This window comes from Panthera pardus, unplaced genomic scaffold, assembly GCF_024362965.1.
Source record: "Panthera pardus isolate Hobbes unplaced genomic scaffold, ASM2436296v1 HiC_scaffold_27, whole genome shotgun sequence".
NCBI classification, from domain to species: Eukaryota; Metazoa; Chordata; class Mammalia; order Carnivora; family Felidae; genus Panthera; species Panthera pardus.
Window position 1 is genome coordinate 82,951,638 of NW_026526843.1, and position 18,138 is coordinate 82,969,775.

The following is an 18,138-nucleotide window of genomic DNA, read 5'->3' on the forward strand; positions in this document are numbered from 1 at the left end:
ACAGAGCATGAACAGGGGAGGGGCAGAGAGAGAGGTAGACAGAACCCAAAACAGGCTGTCAGCACAGAGCCCAATGCGGGGCTCAAACTCAGGAACTGTGAGATCATGACCTGGGCTGAAGTCGGACACTCAACCGACTGAGCCACCCAGGTACCCCAGAGGTCCATTCCCTTTTCAAAGCCACTGCTATCCTTTTGGGTCTGCTCATATATGTACAGCTCAGGAGTGAGCCTCAGACCTGTGTCCGTTTATGCACAGAATTAGGGGACTCCTTTCTCCAACTCTCTCCTCTGTGGAATTCCCCTCCGTATTCTCCAGCCTTCAGGGGCCTGTTTTCTTGGGTCCTCTGGCAAGAATGTTATCATTTCTCTTGGAGATTTAGTTGCCTACACTGCTGCCATAATAGTTCTGAACTAGCACCACCATTAGGATGAGGCTAGGAGAGAAAGAAGAAAAAAATCCCCAGGTTCCCCCCATCCCTACCCACACTATTCAAAGTATAGTTGGGTATTGTGGTTCTGGGTGGGAGATCCTCTTTTTTTTTTAAGATTTTATTTTTAAGTAATCTCTATACTCAATGTGGGGCTCAGACTTAACAACCTCAAGACCAAGGGTCACATGCTGTACTGACTGAGCCAGCCAAGCAACCTGGGTGTGAAATCCTTATACTGTTTGAAGATCATTCCCCAAGATATGTGGTCTCTCAGCTCTTTGGGGGTTTTATCTGAATTTAGATTTATTTTAAATATTTGGGCACCTGTGACAGAGAATTTGAGAACTCTGAACTCTGTGTGTGTGTGTGTGTGTGTCCCGTGGATGAGGTCTCTGGGGACCTTTGATTTCTGTGTCCCGTGACACGATGTCTCTAGGTTGTTTTGGGTATATTTCCAGGTGTGAAGTCTCTGTTCCTTTTGGGTATCAGTCCCAAGATACGATGTTTTTGACTTGGTAAGGTATTGTTTCTGTAGTCTCTGAGCCATTTATGAGCCAGGATCCCAAGGAATGAGATCTCTAAGGTGTTTGTAGGTTAGGTAACTGTGCGTGAAGTCTCTGCGCTGTTTTGGTGTTTGAGTCTTAGGACATAAATTCTCATAACTGTTTTGGCATCTGTCTTGCATGGTGTGAGGTTCCTGAACTACTTGGGGTATGCTTTTAGGCATGATGTTTCTGTTCTTTTGGGAAAATCTCACTTCCAGGGTTGGTGTCTCTGATTAACTCGGGGCTGTGTGATTAATCAGAGTATTAGTTATCTAGGCTGTTCATCAGCTTATGGCACAGGATATGTGGTCTCTAGAAGATTTGGGCTTTGTGTATCAGGTTATAAGGTCTCTGGGAGTGTATGTAGATCTGGAGTGTGATGTATCTGAACTATAGAGGTCCGTGTCCAGGGTGTGAAGTCTCTGGGATGCTTTGGGGTTGCTATCCCAGTGAATGAGATCACTTGAAGTGTTCCCAGGGTTGGAGTATGAAATTTCGGAGATCGCATGTACCAGGCTGTGAGGGTACACACATTTACTGGCTCTGTGCCTTTTTATACGTGGCATCTGACCTCTTTTGGGATGTGCGTCCAAGGTATGTGATCTTGAAATTTGTAAGCAATTTTTTTTTCTCAAGAGTTTGAGGTATTTGAACTGTGTGTAGGATTTTGTCCCAGAGTGTGAGGTCTCTGAGGTGTCAGGGGTGGGGGCTCTGTCCCAACATGTGAGGTCTCAGGGGTTTGGAATTACTATGTCTCTGGCTGTGTTCCACAGTGTGATCTCTTGGAGGTGGTTCCATGTCTATGTCCTAACATATGAGGTTCCTGAGTTTCTCTGGATTGTGCTTCTCCATCGTACAAAGATTTATATTATTATTTTAGTCTGTGTCCAGGGAGTGAGGTCTCTTAGCCGTTTGGGGACCTGAGCTGTCTGAAGGGTATGAGGTGTCTGAGTTCTTCTGGGCCTGTGTTCCATGCCATGCAATCCCTGTGTCATCTGGGGTGTGTTACAAGGTGTGAGGTCTTTCATATCTTTGGTGGTTCCTGTATAAGTGTGGGATGCCTGTCACCTATTAGTTGTCTGTTCCTAGGGTAGGAGGTCTCAGACATTTATCATGTTTGTGTCTCAAGTAGGAGATTTCTTTTTTTTTTTAGCATTTATTTATTTTTTGAGAAAGAGAAAGAGAGAGAGTGAGAACAAGCAGGAGAGGGGCAGAGAGAGAGGGCTACAGAGGATCTGAAGCAGCTCCGTGCTGACAGGAGACACCCTGACACGGGGCTCAAACTCGGGAACTGCGAGGTCATGACCTGAGCTGAAGCCGGGACGCTCAACCGACTGAGCCACCCAGGCGCCCTTCAAGTAGGAGGTTTCTTTGTTAATTAGTTTCTATGTAGTTCATGGGCTATTTAGGACCCTGTTCAAAATCTGTTACCAATGTAAGAGCTTCTGAATAATTTTGTGGTCTGTGTCCTGGGTGTGAGGCATCTGAACTCTGCATAACTGGTGGCTGTTTGCAGGACGCAAGGATTCTTTTTGGTGTCTGTACCCCATAGTTGGATACCTCTGAGGGTTTGTTTTTGTTTTTTTCTGGATCTGGGTCCCACCACATGAGACCTATGAGCTCAATGGCGTCTATGTTCATGGCATGGGATTTCTGAACTGTTTTGTGCCGTGTGTCCAGGGTGTTAAGCCTCTATGCTGCTTTGGATTCTGTGCCACCTGATGGGAATGCTGAGCCATTCAGGATATGTTTCCAGGTGCGAGGAACTCTGTTCCTATGGACACTCACTGTCAAGGGTATGCTGTCTCTGACCTCTGTTTCCAGGGAGTGGGGTCTCTGAGCTATGCAGCTGTCTGTGCGACTGTGTGAGATCGCTGTCTGTTCCTGGATCTGGGCTCCAGAGCATGAGACATCTGAGCTGTCTGGGGGTTTGTGTCCAGAGTGTCACATCTTCTGAGTTGTTTTGGTCAGCTTTCAGGAGATAAGATCACTGAGGTACTCGCTTTTCATCCCCCAAGGTGAATTTTTGAGCCGTTTGGGGGTGTGCATTCTAGGATGAGAATTGTCAGAGATATTTTGGGTACGTGTCCGGTTATGAAGGTCTCTGAGGTATTAGGGGTCTGGGTGACAAGATGTGAGATCTCTCTGTTTGGGGTTTTTTTCTGTTCTCACAGGGTCTGTGAGGTTGGGCAGGAGTTGTGGGGGAGGTGGGGGGGGGGGGTCTGAAACAGTCAGTGTCCAAAGCTGAAAGCCTCAGAATTGTTTTGTGCTGTGCTCCAAGTCTGAGATTTCTGAATTTCTGAGCTCTTTGGGACACTGTGTCTCAGGGTGTGAGGTGTCTGTAGTGGTTCTGGGCCATTGTTCCAGCCTAGAAGGTCTCTGAGCTCCTTGGGAATCTGTGTTCAGTGCATGAGGCTTAGGGATTATTTTATGTTCTGTGTCCAAGGATGTGAAGTTTTTGTAGCCTTGGAGTCTGGTACCACAGAATGAGATTGCTGAGGTGTTGGTATTTCTCCCCGTCCCAATGAAAGTTTTCTAAGCTGTTGGGGTGTCTTTGTCCCAGCATGTGAGGTTTTTAAACTCTTTGGGGATGGGTCCAGGTTTTAAGGTTTATGAACTTTGTGGGGGTCTCTATCAAGGGTGTGAGACCCCTAGCTATTGCGGGTCTAAATCTCATTATATGAGATCTTGGAGACATTTGGCAGGTGTTTCCAGGGGTGAGGCCTTTGCCATTTGTGTGGGTATCAGTTACAAGAATGAGGTCTTTTATTTATTTCTGGATATATTTCCAGAGCCTGAGGTTTCTGAGGTATTTTTGAGTGTGTATACCATGATGCGATGCCATTAAGGTGTTTCAGGGTCTGTGTCCTGACCTGTGAGATCTCTCAGCTATTTGGGGTCTATGTCCGGGATAGAAGTCCCCAGAGCCATTTCAGACTTTCTGTTGTGGGTTCTGAGGTATCTGAGCTCTTTGGATTCTGAGTTCCATGAGTTGATATCCTTGAGCCATTTGGAATGTGAAATCTCTCTTCCTTTCAGAGATGTCAGTCCCAGGGTGTGGTGTCTCTGTATTATTAGGGATTACTTTTTTTAATAAAAAAAATTTTAATGTTTATTTATTTTTGAGAGAGAGAGACAGAGACAGAGACAGAGCATGAGCAGGGCAGGGGCAGAGAGAGAGAAAGGGAGACACAGAATCCAAAGCAGGCTCCAGGCTCTGCACTGTCAACTCAGAGCCCGATGCAGAGCTCGATCCCACAATCGGTGAGATCATGACCTGAGCTGAAATCAAGAGTCAGACACTTAACTGATTGAGCCACCCAGGCACCCTTAGGGATTACTTTCTCGACTGTGATGTCCCTGCCTTATTTGGTGTCCATTTCCAGAATTATTTATGGGGATGTATCACAAGGTATAATGTCTCTATTCTCTTGGGGGGGGTCCATGTCCCATAGCGTGTGATGTCTGAAATGTTTTAGAGGTCTGTGCCTAGTGTGTAAAGTCTATGGGGTGTTGGGTATCTGTGTCTGAAGATCTCTGAGTCGTTTGGGGTTCTTGGCCTTAGTGTGCAAGTGGTCCCAACTCACGTGGATCCCGAGTTCCATTCACGTGAAGTTTTTGAGTAATTTGGGGTTTGTCTCCAGGCAGAGGTTTTCTGATCTTTTTGGTGATCTCAGTTCCAGAAGGGGATGTGTCTTATTTATTAGGGTCGATTTCCAGGCAGCAAGGTCACTTAGCTGTAGCAGTGTCTCTTTTCCAAGGTGTGAGTTGTCTGTGTTCTTGAGTCTCTGTGTTCTTTTTTTTTTAATGTTTATTTATTTTAAGAGAGAGAGAGAGAGCAAGCAGGGTGGGGCAGAGAGAGAGAAACAGAGGATCCAAAGCGGGCTCCACAATGACAGCAGAGAGCCCAACGTGGGGCTCGAACTCATGAACCGTGAGATCATGACCTGAGCTGAAGTCCAACGCTTAACCAACTGAGCCACCCAGGCGCCCTGAGTCTCTGAGCATGAAGTCTCTTAGGCTATCTGGGGTTTGTTTCTAGAGTCTGAAGTCTTTGATCTATTTATTTGTTTAAACTGTGTGCCAAGTTGTAAGGTCTCTGAAATGTTTCCACATCTGCACATACCACATCTGCATCCAAGGTATGATGTCTCTATTGTGAACTCCATGTCGCAGATTTTGGCGTGTCTGAGATATTTGGGGGCCTTTGTTACAGGGTGTTAAGTCTCTGCACTGTTTTGGAACCTTTCTTCCAGGGTGTGGAGTCTCTGATTTTTTGAATGTCTGTGTTCTTGAGTGTAAAGTCACAGAAGCCGTTTAGAGATGCTTCCAGAATCTGAGGTCACTGTGTTATTTTTTGGTTCTGTGTCTTGTCCTGGGGTTGGAAGTTCCTGAGTTGTTTGGGAATTTATGTGCAGAGTGTCACCTTCTGAGTTGTTTGGGGTCACTATGCCAGGGAGTGGGTCACAAGGTTTATGTCAGAGCTCTTTGAGCTGTTTGGGTGTGAGGTCTCAGAATACTCTTCAGGGCTGGGGTTCCTGAGTGGCTCAGTCAGTTAAGCGTCCAATTCTTGATTTCGGCTCAGGTCACGCTCTCACAGTTCAAGAGTTCAAGCCCCGAATCGGGCTCTGTGCTGTGTCAGCACGGAGCCTGCTTGAAATTCTCTCTCCCTTTCTCTCTGCCTCTACCCCACTCATGCTCTCTCTCTCTCTCAAAATAAATAAACTTAAAAGTTTTTTAAAGAAGACTTTTCGATGCTCCTCTTATGTCTTTGAGCATTCTTTTCCCCACCTGCTCCTCCCTCATTAACAGTATGTCCTTTGGACAGTCCCTTGAGCACATACAGGTGTGTCGCCCTCATTCTGTGTCCAGGCCTCTGAATTGTTTTGTGATCTGTGTCAAGGGTACGAGGTCTTTGCCTGGATGTTTTATGTAGATCCCCGGTGGGGACATCTCTGAGCTGTTTTGGGGATTACTGTGTCCATGGTATAAGGTATGTAACCTATTTGGGGTTTGTGTCTTAGTGTGGAAGGTCCCTGGGGTGCTTTAGTGTCCTAGGGCATGAGGTTTCTGCGATGTTTGTAGTAGTCTGTAGCCAGAGGATGAGATTTATAAAATAACTGGTTATCTATGTCTTGTTACATGAGTTCTTGGGGGTTTTTTTGCTTGTTTTTTTTTTTTTTTTTTTTTTTTTGTTGTTCTTTGTTTGTTTGTTTTGGCCAGCCTTTGGCCAGAGTGTGAGGTCTCTAGGCTATTTTGTGGTCTGTGTCCACAGTGTGAGACCCCTGAACTGTTTTGGGCTCTGTGTCCCGTGGTGTAAGGTCTCCAAGCTTTTCTGTGCTCTGCGTTCAATGATATGACGTCCCTGAGCCACCTGGGATATGCTTCCAGGGGCAAGGTCTCATTCTGTTTCACAGCCGGCTGGTACTCCATGCTATAGCATGAATCACCTTGATTAATTTACCCTTTTTCCTCTAGTTGTTCGCTGCTCCCATTCTTTTTATTTTTTTTAATTAATTTATTTTGAGAGAGAGAGAGAAGGGGAGGGACAGAGAGAGAGAGAGAGAGGGAGAGAGAGGATTCCAAACAGGCTCCATGCTGCCAGCTCAGAGCCCGTCACAGGGCTTGAACCCACCAACCTTAAGATCATGACCTGAGTGGAAACTGAGTCACCCAGGCGCCCGCTCCTCCTTGTGCACACTGACCGGCGCATGTGTATTTCCTTAGAACACATATTTAGAAGTGGAATTGCCAGGTCCAATAAGTTATTTATTCAGCAATATTTATTTACTCCCTTTTGAGTACCTACTGTGTGCAGGGCAGTTTTAAAGTGCGTGTAGAGACACCACCACATGCACGATGGTGATACTAGTGGGGAGGGATATCCACTTTTATTTTGATAGATGCTGCCACATGAATTCACACTTCTATCAGTGGCATCAGGAGAATTTGAGTACCTCTTTATGCGCCAGAACTCTGCAGCGGGGGGGTGGGGGGCGGGTGGGACACCCCGGAGTCGCATTCAGCTAAATCATCTGAGGATGGGGCTGGGACGGTCCATTGTGGGATATGAGGGGGAGCATGGAATGGAACGTGTGCAGGGGGAGGAAGACCTCCGAGTCTATTTAGTTGTGTTGGAGTGAACTGAAGATTGACTGACTCCTGGGACATTAACATGAAACTGCCCTTCACGGGCCGCACACATAAAAGAGCTTGAAGGGTGGGAATGAAGAGTTAACCAGACAGTGCAGCTCTGGGGCATACCATTGTGCGACATGGAAATGGAACGGTCTGCTCTGGGAGGTACCACGGGTGGAGGGAGGGTGTCGTGTATTTTGGAAGAAACCACTATGTATGTAGGGACACGAAAGGTCTCTTCGTTTTGCGCGTGCATCGGCTTGGCTCCAAAACGAGAAGACCATAGCGCTGCCCTGACCGACCTGAGCCTCAGTGAGGGCGATGGTGGACCCCACCCTCAGCCTAAACCCTCCACCCATCCGGAAGCCACCGCCCACCAGGATCTTACGTCTGGTTGGCTCTGAAGACTCGAATCAACAGCAGGGGTGGGGTGGGGTAGAAGACTGCGGAACAATGATTGGCTCCGCTATGAGAAGGGCGGGATCAAGCTCTGCTCTGAGTGCTGATTGGCCACCGCAAGATGGCCCACCCAAGCTCTTCCAGGGTACCGAGGTTTTCGGGAATCACTTATAGGCTACGAGCGGGTCGTCTGGCTCCGTGCTGCTATTGGCTGCTGACTTGGCGCAGGCGCTATGGCCCCTGCGTTGGCGTTCGCGGTTGCAGAGGCAGGGCTTTGGCTACGGGAGACCATAGGTTCGAATCCCGCCTGGGAACTTCAGTTTGCGCACCTGTAAAGAAGCTGGCATTATTGGCTAGCACAGAATGTGTCGGGTAACCTTTTCTATTCTCTTCTACCTGTTCTCTTTTTAAAACAATGCTTATTGTGTCCCATTATATTGATTTCAGGACCCACTCACTGTTCACAGCAGCACTGAGAAAAATTCTTCACTGGGGCTCCTGACAGCTGTATTTCAGGCTACCTGTAGGTCCGAGTTCTGCAGAGAAGGTTCAAGGTGATCTCATGATTCTCCTCTAAAACATCTCCTCCTCCCCCCAGAGAGGATGACTTGGAGGCTCCCTGCCCCCTCTGGACCAGGCCTGAGTAAGGGTGTGTGGAGGAGTGTGTGTGTGTGCGCGCGCGTGCGTGCCTGCCTGTGTGTGTGTGTGTGTGTGTGTGTGTGTGTGTGTGTGTAGGGGAGTAGGGAGAGGGGGTGGGCCATAAATGCATCATAACTGCATGATTTCATGCTCTGGGATGGAGAAGTGTGTGGCATTTAAAGGGGAATTTTGAAAAGGGCAAGATGTAACTGAATGATAAACTTTTTAATGATGGGATTTTAGGCATGAAGCAGGGGAGGTGTTTGGCTGAGTGTAGGTAAGTAGAAGGAAAGTAGTTCTCAAGCCAGTCAACTCATCCTAAGGTAGCTCTTACATGCTACATGCAGCTTGGAGGTCTGTGTCACAGAGATCTAGGTCTTCCAGGTGTTTGTGGGGCTCTGTCTCAGGGTGAGAAGTCTCTAAGCTGTTTGGGGATCTTTGTATCAGGATGTGCAGGGGTTTTTTTTCTCTTAAAATGGAATTTCATTGTGTTTTGTTGGCATTTCTCTGACTACTGTTGGGGCTTAATACTGTTTTCTGAGCTTGTTGGCAAGATGTGTTTCTTAAGTTTTACAAATTCCCTTTTACATCCTTTAATCTTTTTGAAAAATTATTTTAAAATCATTTTAGACTTAGAGAAAATTGCACAAATAGTGCAGAGAGTTCCTGTATACCCTTCACCCTGCTTCCCCTAGTGTAAAGGACTTACATAACCACAGTGCGAGCTTAAAACCAGGAAATGAATACTATTGTTCATGAACTGTTGCTCACCTGTTTTCTGTCTGTGACCACGGTGTGAAATATCTATTTTGGACCCAGTGCTCTCTTGGGTTCTGTGTCGCATGCCGTGATGCCTCTGAACTTGGTGTATGTTTCTAGATGCTGGGTCTCTCACTTCCTTGGGGGTTTCTGTCTCAGAGAATGGTATCTTTGATCTGTTAGGGTCTCTTCAGGGCATATCCTCTCTGAGCTGTTTTGGGCTTTCGTGTTCAGGGTGTGAGGTCTCTGAGCACTTTTTTTTTTTTGATACAGACAGCAAGTGTGAGCACATGAGCCGGGGAAGTGCAGAGGGAGAGGGAGAGAGAATCTCAAGCAGGCTCCATGCTCAGCATGGAGTCCAACATGGGGCTCGATCCCATGACCCTGAGATCATGACCTGAGCCAAAGTCAGATGCTTAACCAACTGAGCCACCCAGGTGCCTGGGTCTCTGAGTACTTTGGTAGTCTAAGTTCAAAGCTATGTGAAAAAAAAAAAAAAAAGCTATGTGTACTCCCAGCTGGTTTTTATTGGTCTCTGTCAGAGATTATGAGGTCAGTCAATACTTTTGGATTCTGTGTCCAGGGCAGGATTTCTCAACCTCAGCTCTATTGACATTTTGGACTGGAAAATTCTTTGTTATGGAGGGCATTGTGGGATGTCGTGCTAGTTTGCTAGAGCTGTTTTTTTAAAAAAAAAAAAAAAGGTACCACAAACTGGGGGGCTTAAGCAACAGAAATTTATTTTCTCATAGTTCTGGAAGCTGGAAGTCTGAGATCCTGGTGTCAGCAGGTTTGTTTCCTTCTGAGGGCTGAGAACAACAATCTGTCCATGCCTCTCTCCTAGCTTCTGGTAGTTTGCTGGCAGTCTTTGACGTTCCTTGGCTTCCGCCGCATCAGCCCAGTTTCTTCCTTCATCTTCACATGGTGTTCCGTATGTGTGTGTGTGTGTGTGTGTGTGTGTGTGTGTGTCTGAATTTCCCTTTTTTATAAACACACCAGTCATATTGGATCAGGGGCCCACCCTACTCCAGGAATACGACCTCATTTCACATCTGCAGCGACCCTCTTTCCAAATAAGGCCACAATCTGAGGCCCTAAGGGTTAGGACTTCAACATATGAATTTGAGGTGTGTGGGGGGCATAATTCAATCATAAAAGATGTTTACCGTGGGAAAGAAAGGAAAGAGGGAGGGAAGGAGGGAGCAGTCCCCAACATCCAGTGTTGTCTTGGTACTCCCGGCTAGGCCGTGTTATTCTCCTGTTAGATATAAACAGTCTCAAGAATACTCTGAGACCAAGGTTACTCTGAGACCGTGATAAAATGAGACAAAGCAAAGCTACTTCATAATGTTGTCTAAGCACAGACAAAAACTGGTCATTGTGCCACCTCCCCAGATACCAAACATCCCCCTCTCTTGGTTAAAACGAATGACTGCTGCTTCTTTACTGATTTCCGCTTTATCCTTACTGTGGTCTGCCCTCGCTGTAGATAAGATTTATTGAGATACCTAGTCATCAAATTGCTCTCACTTTCTGACAGTGTCCAATCTAGAGTGAGCCCCACTTCTTTCGATCTTCCACCAAAACCACTCAACTGAAGTCCTGATCCTATAACTGGTTCTTTCTTTTTAAAAAAATTTTTTTTAATGTTTATTTATTTTTGAGAGACATAGACAGAGCATGAGTGGGGGAGGAGCAGAGAGAGGGGGAGACACAAAATCCAAAGCAGGGTCCAGGCTTTGAGCTGTCAGCATAGAGCCCCACATGGGGCTCAAACCCACGAACCGTGAGATCATGACCTGAGCCCAAGTCGGAGGCTTAAACGACTGTACCACCCAGGCACCCCTGGTTCTTTGTTTATTGTTTTTTTATTTTTTAATGTTTATTAATTTTTGAAAGACAGAGAGAGACAGAGCACAAGCAGGGGTGGGACAGAGAGAGAAGGGGACACAGAATCTGAAGCAGGCTTCAGGCTCTGAGCTGTCAGCACAGAGCCCGACGCGGGGCTCGAACTCACGGACAATGAGATCATGACCTGAGCTGAAGTCAGATGCTCAACTGACTGAGCCACCCAGGCACCCCTCTTTGTTTTGTTTTGTTTTTTTAATACTTTTTAATTTTTTTAGTAAGCTCTATGCCCAACATAGGGCTTTGAACTCATGACCCTGAGATGAAGAGTCACATGCTCTTCTGACTCAGCCAGCCAGGCACCCCTGATTGGTTCTTTCGGATACCCTCTTACTAAGGCGTCTCTTGGCTCCCATGGTGTGCGTTCTCCCTCACTGAAATGCATAATGAACCCTACTTGTTCAATTATAGGTATGTTCCCGGGGGGTCTTTGGCTAAAGGTGGCATCCCTGATCTCTACCCACTAGATGCCAGTAGCACCTCTCCCCTCCCAGCTGTGACAACCCAAAATGTCCTCAGGTATTGCCACATGTACCCTGGGGGGAAAATTGCCTCTGGTGGAGAGTCACTGGTCCAGGGTATGAAGTGTTTGAGCAGTTTGGGGGGCTTTGTCTCAAGTTTGCATTCTCTGAGATGTGTTTGGGTCTGTTCCTCAGGACATGAAGTCACTCATCTGTGTTAAAGTCTCTGTCCCAATGTTTGAAAGCCCTGAGCTCTTTGGGGTGCTGTATAAGGAATGAGTGATCTCTGCCAGAATTTGGACATGAGGTATTTGTGGTGCATGTGCGCACATGCACACACGCACCACCACCACCCCCCTCACACACACACACACACCACCATCCTGGCTATACGCCAGTTCAGAAAGGCTGTGAGAAATGGGGGTCGTGTGATTGGTAGTGAAGTGCTCCGCATGAATTCACAGCCACCCCAGCTTCCTTGTCTAGACCAGGAAATACAGGTGGCCACTTCCTTCAGAACCTCTGTCTTGCCCTTTGTTCTGGAGGTCACAGAGTCTCCCTTGGTCCCATTTGTGGAGATTATGTTGTGGGGAGGTGTTTGTTGTGTCTCCTCGCACCAGCCCCAGAGTGGAGAGCCCTGTCTTGGGATGGATTGTTCAGATGGATGTTGGAGTCTATTTCTCCTCAGGCCTTGTCCACATCCAGGACACATGGGTGTTTGGGGCCTGGTAGAACCTGTTTCAGAGCCTGGAACCCCCAAGTCCTGGTTGGATAGAAAGGGAGTCCAGTGTTTTGGAGGTTTTGCAAGACTGCTCTGAGTACAAATGGACTCTCCTGATTTCAGCCCCCTCCCCCCTAATCACGCATCCCTTCTGAAAGCAAAATTCAGGGTTGGGGAAAGGGGTGAGGTACAGGTAAATGCCATCTCTGGCCAGGGGGCCAGTGTGTGTCTGAGATGGTCTCAGTTGGACCATGGGAGTCATGTGCACATATTGCTTAATATAAACGTGCGTTGGGTTCAATAAAGAGTAAATATTCTCTAGAATTGTGTTTCCATCTCTGGTAAACCCATAGTTTTCCTTCAGCTGAACCTTTGAGAACATACATAATAGGCTGCACACGATGGGGCAACAGTGAGAAAAAACACTGTTTTTCTTGTGAAAACTGTAAATCCTGTTATAAGAGAGACAGGTTTGTCCTTTTATGCAAGAGACAGGGTATGAGCTCTAGAGAGAGGCTTTGGGGGAGGGCGCAGGGCCTCGGTGAGTCAAAGAAGTCAGAAGTTAAAAAATATAGTTTGAACTAAATGAAAATGAAAATAAAACTTACCAAGTTTGTGGGATACAGCAAAGCAGGGCTTACATAGAGGAAATTTTTAAGGCATTTTGGCTTCTGTCTTGCTCTTTCTTGGATCACGCCCTCTAGTGGAAGCCAGCCATCCTGTCGTGAGGACACTCAAGCAGCTGCATGGAGAGATCTACTTACCAGAGAACTGAGGTCCCCCAGCCCAAAGCCATCACCAAATTGCCAGCAATGTGAGTGATCCAGCTTGGAAGCAGCGCTTCTGGCCCCACTCAAGCCTTCCAATGACTGCAGCCTGAGAGACCCAAAACCAGAGCCATGCAGCTAAGCTGCTCCTGAATTCCCAGCTCCCCCAAACTGTGTGAGATGATTAGTGTTCGCTGTTGTTTCAAGCTGCTAAGTTTTGGGTTCATTTGTGGCGTTTCTGAGCTCTCTGAGGGTCTCTGTCTAGGGTTTGAGATTTCTGAGCTTTTTGTGGCCTATATCCATATCTGGGTGTTGGGGACACTCCATGTTGCACATTTTTAGGTCTCTGATCTCTTTAGGGTCTCTCTCTGGGTTTTTAGGCCTCTGAACTATTTGGGGATCTGTGTCTGAAAGCATGGGGATTCTGGGCTGTTTCTGGTTCATGTCCAGGACGTGATCATAACTGTTTGGGATCCTTTAATCCCAGGGTATGATGTCTCTAAGATAACTTTGTACTTGAGTCCAGAACTTGAAGTCTCTGAGCTCCTTTGCAGTCTGTGTTCTGGGTGTGAGATCTTTGAGGTATTTGGGAGTCTGTGTCTCTGATTTCACAGCCGTGAATGCTTTGGAGGACTGTATGTAGGTTTTGTTTGTTCTTTGAGGTGTATGGAGTTTTAAGTCCCAGGAAGAGACATCACCGAGTTGACTGGAATCTGCATCCAGGTGTTCAAACAGTTTGGGCCCCTGAGTCCCTGGATATGAAGTCCCTGCTGTGTTTGAGAGTCGATGTCCAGATATTGATATTTCTGGTTTTGAGCGCAGGCGGAGCCTGTGTTTCAGGTTGCCAGCTCTCTGAACTATTTCTGGGTGTGTGTCCCAGTATGTAAAGTTCCTGAGTTGTTTATGGGTGTGTGTCCCAAATGTGTGGGGTCCCGGACATGGCTGTGGCTCTGTGTTGTAGTATATGAGGTCTCTGTTCATGGGTGTATGTGGCAGCGTGTGAGGTAACTGAACTCCTTGAGTGTGTGTGCACAAGATCATAAGGTCTCTGATCTGTTTGGGTGTGTGTTTCCCAGCATGAGAATTTTTTATTTGTTTGCGGGTGTATATTCCATGGTGTTAGTTCTTTAATCTGTTTGGATGTGTATGTCCTGGGTGTGAGGTTTCTGCTATGCTCGTGGGTGTATGGTCTAATGGTGTAAAGGTTCCTGATCCACTTAGGGGTATATGTCCCAGGGTATGAGGTCTCTGATCTGTTTGTCATTGTATGTCTCAGGATGTGAGGTCTCTCTTCTGGATGCATGTCAAGGGTAGGAGGTCTCTAATCTGTTTTTAGTTTTATGTCCCCGGATGTTAGATCTCTGGTTTCTGTGGGTATATGTGCCAACGGGTGAGCTCTCTGTCATGTTTGTGGGTATATGTCCCAATAGATGAGGTCTCTGAGGTCTTCGTGGATATATTTTCCTGGTCGGTATGTTTCTGAGCTTTTTTGGTTATGTTTTGGTTATGTTCTCTCAGGGCACTCTGGTCTATTTGTTGGGTGTATGTTGCAGGATGATAAGGATTGTCTGTCTGAGGGTGTATGTCCCCAGGGTGTGAGGGTCTCTGCTGTGTTTGTGGGTGTATGTCTCTGAGTGTGAGATATCTAAAATGTTTGTGAGTGTAGTTCCCAAAATGTAAGTTCCCTGAACTCTTTGTGGGTGTGTGTCCCAGAAAAGGAAATCTATAATCTATTTGTGAGCATATGTTCCAGAACATGAGGTCTCAGAGCTGTGTATCCCTGTGTGTGTCCCAATATGTGAGGTCTCTCTTCGTGGGTGTAGATCAAAGGTACGAGTTCTCTGGTCCTTTTGTGTTGGTACCTCCCAGGGAATGAGGCCTCTGAGCTGTCCGGGGTGGGGGAATTTCACATAATGTGAATTCTCAAGTATGGTTGTGGCTATATGACCTAGCATATAGGTCTCTGATCTCTTTGGGTGTGTATGTTCCGTAGTTTGAAGTCTCTGAGCTCTTTATTGATGTATATTCCAGGATGTGAGGTCTCTGATCTTCTTGTTATATACTGCTAGTACGCGAGTCTGCCTTCACTGGTATATGTCAAAGTCCATTTGTGGGTGTATTTCCCAGTGTATGAGGTCCCTGATCTGTTTCCAGGTGTATGTTCCAGAGTAAGAAGCCTCTAATATGTCTCTGATCTTTTCATAAATGTATCAGGAGCTTGAGGTCCTTCATCCCTGTGGTTGTAATTGCCAGAGGCCTTGTCCGTGTTGTGTGTGTGGCTCTACGTCCAAGAATATTATGTATCTGTATTGTTTCTGCAAGTATGCCCCAGTTGTGAGGTCTCTGATCTCTTTGTGGGTATATTCATCAGAATGGGAGATCTCTGATATGTTTGTGGGTGTATGTCCCAGAGTGTGAGGTCACTAATGTTTGTGCATGTAAACCCCAGGATTTGAGGTCTGTGATATGCTTATCACTATAATTATCAATGTGTGAAATGTCTCTCATGGGTGTATGCTAAAGGCATGAGCTCTCTGATATGTCTGTGTTTATATGAACGTGGGTGTAAGATCTCTTATTTGTTTATGGGTGTGTGAGGTTTGTGAGGTTTTGGGGGGTTATATCCCATGGTCTGTTCTGTTTGGGGGTTATTTGCTGGGATATGACGTGTACGTATTTTTATCACTGTATATCCCAGTATGTGAGGTCTCTCAGATGGGTGTATATAGAAAGTGTAAGATCTTTGATCTATTTGTGGTTATATATCCCTGGGTGTGAGGTCTCTGATAAGTTCGTGGATTTAATTCTTTTTTTTAAGTTTTATTTTTTAATTTTTTAATTTTTAATTTTTATTTTATTTATTTATTTATTGAGAGAGAGAGTGTAGGAGGGGCAGAAAGAGAGGGAGAGGGAGAGAATCCCAAGCAGGCTCCTCACTGTCAGCTCAGAGCCCAATGCTGGGCTCAAACTCACAAACCATGAGATCACGACCCGAACTGAAACCAAGAGTTGGCCGCTTAGCTGACTGAGCCACCCAGGCACCCCACATGGATTTAATTCTTACACTTTGACATTGCCAATCTGTTTGCAAGTGTTATGTCACATGATGCGATATCTCTGATCTTTTCGAGGGTGTAGGACCCGCAGTGTGAAGTGTCTTTCTATTCCTCGTGTATTTCCAAACATGTGAGGTGTCTCACCTATGTGAGGGTGTGTGTCCCATGATGTGAGGCCTCTTACTTATTTGCAGGTATATTCCCAAGATGTGAGCTCTTTTTCCTCCCTTTTGAGCATATGTCCCAATTTGCTTCGTTTCTGAGTATATTTCCTGCTCTGTGATGTCTCAGCTGTTTGGGGTGTATACTGCAGGATTTGAGCTCTCTGGTGTATCATACATGTATGTCTCAGGTTCTGAGGTTGCTAATGTCTTCGTGGGTGTGTATCACAGAATGGGAGTCTCTGATCTGTTTGCGTTTGCCAAGGGTATAAAGTCTTATGTGGTTGTGCATATATGTCTCAGGATGTTAGGACCCTAGCTGTTTGTGGGTATATGTCCCAGGATGTGAAGTGTCTGACCTGTTTGGGTGTGTTTGTCCATGGAGGTGAGATTTCTGATCAGTTTTTCAGGCGCATTACATCCCAGGATGTAATGTCTCTGATCTCATTATGGGTCTAATTCCCAGGATTTAAGGTCTCTGATCACATATGGATATATGTCCCGAAATGTGTTTCTTTACTTTTTACAAGTATATGTCCCAGGTCGTAGGTTCTCTGATCTGCTAGGGGGTTCTTTGCCAAGATCTGAGGTTTCTGATCTGTTTATGGGTATGTGTCATAGAATGCGAAGTCTTGGCTCTTTTATGGTGTGTTTTATGTCCAGAGTGTCAGGTTTCTGACTTCTCTGTGGTTGTGTGTCATGGTGTGAGGTCTCTTCTCTGTTCCTTCCTGTGTTATTCAGTATGTGCTCTCTGGTCGTGAATTTTGACAAGGATGTAAGTTCTCTGATCTGCTTGTTGCGTATTGCAGGATATGAAGTCTCTGATCTGCTTGGTGGTGAGTATCCCAGTGTGTGAGGTGTCTGAGCTCTGTGTGTGTGTGTGTGTGTGTGTGTGTGTCCCAGGTTGTGAGGTTTCTGGTCTGTTTAGAAGTGAATGACAGCAGGTGCCATATGTGAACTCTTGATGGGTATATGTTCCAGGCTTTGAGGACTGTGACATGGTAGTCGGTATATGTGCTGGGCGCGAGTGGATGTGAGAACCATAATCTGTTTCTGGATGTACCACCCAGCGTGTGAGGCCTCTGAAGTTTGTAGGTTTCTGTTGCAGGATTTGAAGTCTGTGATTTCTTTTTTATCTTTAAGTAAACTCTACACCCAACGTGGAGCTCAAACTCGTGACCCTGAGATCGAGGGTCGCATACTCTACTGACTGAGCTGGCCAGGTGCGCCTAGTCTATGATTTCTTTATGGCTAAACTTTCCAGGCTGTTAGGTCCCTGATCTGTTTGTGGGTGTATATATGAGGTGTGAGTTCCCTGACTGGTCTGTGGGTGTATGTCCCAGGATGTCACATCTCTATCAGTCTGTGCCATGTACGTCGTGTCTGAATACTCACCTCCCCAATGATATCCACGTCCCAATCCCTGGAACCTGTGATTATGTTAACTTTCTGGCAAAAAGGACTTTGTAGGTATAATGAAGTGAACCACTTTGAGATTGGGATTTCATCCTGGACTATCCAGGTGGGCCTAACATAATGATTAAAGTCCTTATATGTGGGAGGCAGGATGGTAAGAGTTGGAAATGGCAGTGTGACAGTGATACAAGCTGAGTCAAAGATGGTGACATAAAGATGGAAACAGACTCAGAGAAAGAGCTACGACAACTGAATCAGAGGGAAGCGAAATCGGAGAGAGATTTGAAGAATGAAACCCTGCTGGCTTTGAAGATGGAGGAAAGGGCCATGAGCCAGGGAATGCAGCAGCCCCTAAAACCGGAAAATGCCAGGAAATGGATTCTGTGTTGGAGCCTCCAGGAGGAAGGCAGGTCTGCTGACAACTTGATTTTATCTCTGTAAGACTCATTTTCGGGTTTCTGACCCGTAGAAATGTAAGGTAATAAATGTGTGTTATTTTACAACACTAAGATTGCAGTGGTTTGTTTGTTACAGCAGCGGTAGGAAATGACTGCAGCGTCCCAGGTTGGGAGGTCTCCATCTGGTTGTCGGTGCACATCCCAGGATGTGAACTCCGCCATCTATTTGTGAGTGTGTGCCTGATGGCAGGAGGTCTCTGATCTGTGTGCAGGTGCATGAACCAGAGTGTGAGGTCTCTGACCTATTTGAGGGTGTATGTTCCAAAATTTGTGGTCT

The 18,138-nt window shown here is 46.3% G+C and overlaps 1 long non-coding RNA gene across 1 annotated transcript; it reads left to right on the forward strand.

Annotated features, from left to right (window-relative positions):
- Positions 1-7,678: 7,678 nt before the first annotated feature.
- Positions 7,679-17,382, forward strand: LOC109248071 (uncharacterized). Its single transcript, XR_002071930.2, has 3 exons — positions 7,679-7,809; positions 7,963-8,069; positions 12,708-17,382. It is a non-coding gene; the product is annotated as an uncharacterized LOC109248071 (long non-coding RNA).
- Positions 17,383-18,138: the final 756 nt, after the last annotated feature.